Here is a 6,103-nt window from a genome sequence, read left to right on the forward strand (position 1 = left end):
TAATGGACCAGGAACCCATTGCGAGCTGTCACCTTTTTGGCCTGATTAACCAACCCTGCAATTTGTCATTGTGGACAGCAGTTTTGCTTCAAGTGGTATCTACAGTGGTAGGTCAAAATTTGTCACATTGCTTGGTCAACCAGGTGAACATACGGATATGATCAGTGGAATCATCCTTGCCCCACCTGCTTACAATAAACGAGAGGCTGCAAAAATGGCACTCCTTTACTGTCTCACTCATTCCCCAGAGGAACAGTTAGACTGCATCATCTACGGTGAACGGTTAAAAGAAAGGACTCTGTCACAACTATGGCATCGGTTATGCACTCAAATTTACATCTCATGTCTGATCATATTCTATGGGCATTATAAGTCATCACGCTTCCCACATAAGTGGAACTGGCCCTGGTTGCCCACAAGCAAGACCCATTAGATGTGCAACTGAAACGTGTAGATAGAATATTGCTATCATTCAACATCAACAATGTATTAACGACACTGATAATAGTGGTGTCGAATGTGACTGGCAGTCACACTGGGAACACAATCGACCTCTCACCTACCACGACCTGAGCCAATCTTGCCCAATCTCTGCTGACCCTACATCACTGTGCCTGTCCAGAGCAATGACCTTTGCACCACCACAACAAACTCCCGCCCAACTGCCTACCAAATTGCATGTGCACCTGCACAGAACCACACCAACCACACTACACTTATGCAGAATTGCTTCTGAAGGTACCATGCACGTTTGGTGAACCAGCTTGCAACTGTCATCCATCAGGTGACTTCCCAAACTCACTGCACAGTTCACAGAAGGTGCACCAAACTGCGTAAAGTATCTAAGCCACCTAGACATTCGCAAAGATGGTGACTGGCCTCATCCGCCTTGCTCTCATTACGACAGCAGATTCTTTGTACTCAAACAACACATCAGTGGCCAAGACTATCTGGTTGGTTCCGTCTCAGAAGTCAGAAATTCACAGCCCTGTTTGTCATCCCACATGCCAGCTGGCTCGCCCATCAAGCTTTGAGATGCACATGACTTGATAATCCGAATTTATAGTCCTCAGGCCCACACTTGATGATGTTTTCATCTGGACTCGCATTTGGGATTTGGAAGGATGATGGTTCAAACACATGTCTGGCCATCAGATTTAGGTCTTCCATGATTTCTCCAAATTGCTCCAGGCAAATGCTGAGATGGTTCCTTTGAGAGGGCTCAGCCAATTTCCTTCCTCACTTTTCACACAATCTGTGCCTGTGCTTTGTCTCTAATGGCCTTGGTGTCCATGGGATGTTAAATGCAATCTTCCTTCTTTATTCCTTCCTTCCTTTATTCCTTCCTTCCTTTGCAGAGACTACCTCTGTCATTTGTGTTTGGTTCCCAACCTCTCAGCAGCATGTTGACTCACATGGTTAGTGGCCACTCTGCCACACCTCTTCGGTGGCTCAAAACAATGGTCAGCCCATTTTACACAGCAGCTCCTGCACTCATAGAAACTCATGACTGCCATCAGTTCATTCAGGAGTGCCTCCACAATGTTTCTCATGCACAGAACACAGAATTCATGACTTTGAGCAACATGGTGGCACCTCAACCAGCTACATTTTCTCCTCCAGCCACTCCCCATTTTCCTCTGTGCACTGTGCCAACTCTGAATCCCTTGCGTCATCAGCAGACACACCCACAGCTATCTGTGTAACCAGTCATTTATCAGTGGAATATTTCCTGAACGGTTAAAATGTGCTGAAGTTAAGCCACTATTTAAAAAGGGAGATAAAGATGTAGCATCAAATTTCCATCCAATTTCACTTCAGCCAGCATTCTCAAAAATTTTAGAAAAGGTTATGTGGAATTGGCTTTACAGCTATCTTATCACAAATAACCTACTGTCACAGTCACAGTTTGGATTTCTAAAGGGTTCTGATATTGAGAATGCTATCTACACTTACAGTGAAAATGAACTTAATTTATTAGACAAAAAATTGCAGGCAACTGGTATATTTTGTGATCTGTCAAAGGTATTTGACTGCGTAAGTTACAATATCCTTTTAAGTAAAGTAGAATATTATGGTGTAACAGGAAATGGTGCAAAATGGTTCAAATCTTATATCTCTGGCAGGAAACAAAGGGTGTTATTAGGAGAGAGATATGTATTAAGCTATCAGGCATCATCCAACTGGGAACTAATTGCATGTGGGATCCCACAAGATTCCATCTTAGGGCCCTTACTTTTTCTTGTGTATATCAATGACCTTTCATCAGTAACATTACCAGATGGCAAGTTTGTTTTGTTTGCCAATGATAAAAACATTGCAATATGTATCAAATTAAGTGTAGTTTTAGAAAGATTGGCTAATAAAATATTTGTGAACATTAATCATTGGTTCCTAACCAATTCTTTGTCACTAAACTTTGAAAAAACACACTACATGCAGTTCAGAACTTGTAAGGGGTGTCCCACGAGTATATGCCTAACATATGATAACAAGCAGATAGAAGAAGGAGACAGAACTAAATTCTTGGGATTACAGCTTGATAATAAATTCAACTTGGAGGAAGACACCACACAACTGCTGAAGCTTCTAAACAAATCTCTATTTGCAATGAGAATTCTGTCAGACATAGGGGACATAAAAATGAAAAAGCTGGCATACTATGCTTATGTTGCACAAAAATGTGCAATAAGAGTTATATGTGGTGTGAACTCAATAACATCCTGCAGAGGCCTGTTTAGGGAACTAGGGATACTAACTACTGCTTCTCAATATATGTATTCCTGAATGAAATTTGTCAAACCAATAGCTTAGTTCATGGAATCAATAATAGAAATAAGAATAATCTTCACAAGGATTTAAAGTCACTTACTCTTATACTAAAAGGTGTGCATTATTCAGGAACACAAGTTTTCAATAACTTGCCGGCAGCCATAAAAAGCTTAACAACCAATGAAATTCAGTTTAAGAGAAGCCTAAAGGATTTATTGGTGGCCAACTCCTTCTACTCCATTGATGAATTTCCTAAGCCTGTCCTTTTCCCTTTCATTTTCAGTTCCCTACAATATAGCGCAGGGAGGGCTCTAGAGGCATCGTGAAGCCAGTCTCCCTATGGGAATAAACCCGATACAAATCCAGGTCCTCCAGGTTGGGGGTTGATCATGGGGCTAACAACCCCATATCAGAAAAAAAACTCATTGTTCAGCATCCAATTCACAGAGAGAACCGGACTGTCTCAAACTTACGACAACCAAGGCATGTCAAACGGCACTGATTTTGGTGTATCGGAACATGGAATGTACGAAGTATCTTCCAGGCGGGAGCCAGTAAGAAGCTCGAGGAGAAATTATTGAGGTACCAAATTGATGTTACAGCATTGCAAGAGATAAGATGGAAACAAACAGAGGTGGTTGATTTCCAGCATTATACCTTGATAAATAGCAGGGAAGAAGAAAATAGATTGGGAACAGGTTTTATGGTAAAGAAGTCCGTCAGTCATGCCTTGGTGGAATATGAAATAATAAACCCCAGATTATGTTGATTGAGGCTGAGCAGAAAATTCTCCAACTTGTTGCTGATTAGTGTGCATGCCCCAATGGAAGATGCAGCTGAAGAAGAGAAAGAGGAATTTTATGAGAAATTGGAGCATGTATATGATAAGCTACCAAACTATGATGTCAAAATTATACTGGGGGATTGTAATGCTAAAGTAGGTAAAGAGAAAGAGAACAAACCAGTGGTAGGTCTTCATAGTAAACACCTGGAATCAAATAACAATGATTGAAAAGTGGTTGAATTTGCTTTTAGCAAAGGACTAGTGATTAAAAGCACATGTTTCCCACACAAAGACATTCAGAAGGAGACTTGGATATCATCAGATGGGTTGACGAGAAATCAAATAGACAGATGGATGGCATGCCTCAGATATTTTGGATGTGATTAGCCGCTGAGGAGCGGATATTGACTCAGACCATATTTTGGTAACAATCAAAACCTTAGAAAGGATTACAGTTAAAGCCAGAAGAGCTGGGTTGGAGAAAAGTAAGGTCTACAATGTGGAGATGTTCAAGGATCAGAAGAAAAAGGAAGAGTATGGGAACAAAGTGCAAGAGAAGTTGCAAAATATCAGTGGTATAGAGGGAAAGGAGATCAATGTACTATGGGAGGAAACTAAGATAGCTTTAAATACAAGAGCTCAAGAGGTACTTGGAGAAAGAGGAAATCAGAAAAAAAATGGATGGTTCGATGAGGAGATGTCAAAGGCACTACATGATAGAAATCAAGCTCGACAAAGGATGTTACAGATACCTACATGAAATAATGTGGCTATGTTTAAAGAGAAGAGAAGGGTAGCTAAGAATTTAGTGCAGATTAAAAGGAAAGTAGAGGAAAGGGAAAGGATGGATGAAATACAGAAGAACTTTAAAAATAAGCAGGGGAGGAAATTCTTTTATGAGATGGGACAAATAAAGAGAGAATATCAGCCAAGGATGGACATGCTGAAAGATGAGACAGGCAGTTTGATAGTTGGAAAGGAAAAAATAATAGAAACATGGGCACAACATTTTGAAGTATTACTGTCAAACAGACATATCATAAGTAAAGAAAGAAAGGGAGGGGCTAGAGAAGAAATTGAAGAAGAACAAAAGGTGGATGAAGTGATGATGTAGTGGACACAGAACCACCATCGATAGAAGAGCTAAGAGTAATTATAAAGCAACTTGGGAATAACAGAGCTCCTGGACATGCCCTGGTAATGGCAGAAATGATAAAACATGGAGGTGAAATATTAGTACAGAGGATACATAAAATAATTACAATGGCCTGAGAAACAGAGAAAATGCCAGAGGACTAGACGTTAGCAACCATCTGCCCTATACATAAGAAAGGATCTTGCATGCAGTGTAAGAACCACTGAGGAATATCTCTGCTTAGTTATTGTCTACAAAATCCTTTCTACGGCTACAACAAGGAGAGTAAGTAGAAGAGCAGAAAAGATTCTAGGCAAGTACCAGGCAGGTTTTAGAGCTGGGAGGTCTACAGCTGACCATATCTTTACAGTATGTATGATGCTGGAGAAGACTTATGAATATAATGTAAGATTAGAATAGCTCTTTATAGACTTTAAACAGGCCTATGACAGAGTTAAAAGATCAGCGCTGTGGGAAACAATGCAGACATTCAAATTTCCTAAGAAGCTAATAAAATTAACTAAGATGACCCTGGAAAACAGCAAAAGCCAGGTTCAGGGATCTCTGTCGAGATCGTTCCCAACAGAAGAAGGACTAAGACAGGGAGACCCACTATACCCCGTACTATTCATCCTGGTATTAGAGAATGCAGTAAGATCAATAACCACAAACCCAGGAGGCAATGTTTACAATAGACTTCTGCAAATCTTAGCCTCTGCAGATGATGTAGTAGTAAGTGCTAGAATTATGGAGGCACTAACATCAGCCTTCAAAGAGTTTGAAGCCACTGCCAAGAACCTTGGTTTAAAAATTAGTGAGACAAAATCTAAGTATATGGTAACTGAGAGAATAGAAGAAATATGGATGTCAACTGTTAGAAGGGTACAACTTTGAAAGAGTAGATAGCTTTATTTATCTTGGCTCAGTAATAACATCAGAAAACAAAGTGGAGGCAGATATAACAAATTGAATTAAGGCTGCCGACAAATCATACAGAGCACTATGTGTCATGTTCAGAAGTAAGAACCTAAGTAGGAAACTAAAGCTGCCACTGTACAAAACAGTGATCAAACCAGTTCTCATGTATGGCAGTGAGGCATGGGTACTGACAGAGGCTTTGGTGATGAAACTAAATATATGGGAAAGGAAAGTGCTGAGGAAGATTTTTGGTCCTGTAAAAGAAGGTGAGATATGGAGAATTAGGACTAATGAAGAAATAAGAGCTCTATACAAAGAACCTGATTTGGTAACCTCAATCAAAATGGGAAGTCTAAGATGGTTAGGGTCCAGCATATGACAGAAGAAATGCTCCCAAAGAAGATGATAATGGGACATCCTGGTGGTAGAAGAAGGAGAGGATAACTGCGTGCGAGATGGCTGGAAGATGTGGAAGCAGACCTGAGAGGACTGGG

This window comes from Schistocerca cancellata, chromosome 1, assembly GCF_023864275.1.
Source record: "Schistocerca cancellata isolate TAMUIC-IGC-003103 chromosome 1, iqSchCanc2.1, whole genome shotgun sequence".
Lineage (NCBI taxonomy): Eukaryota > Metazoa > Arthropoda > Insecta > Orthoptera > Acrididae > Schistocerca > Schistocerca cancellata.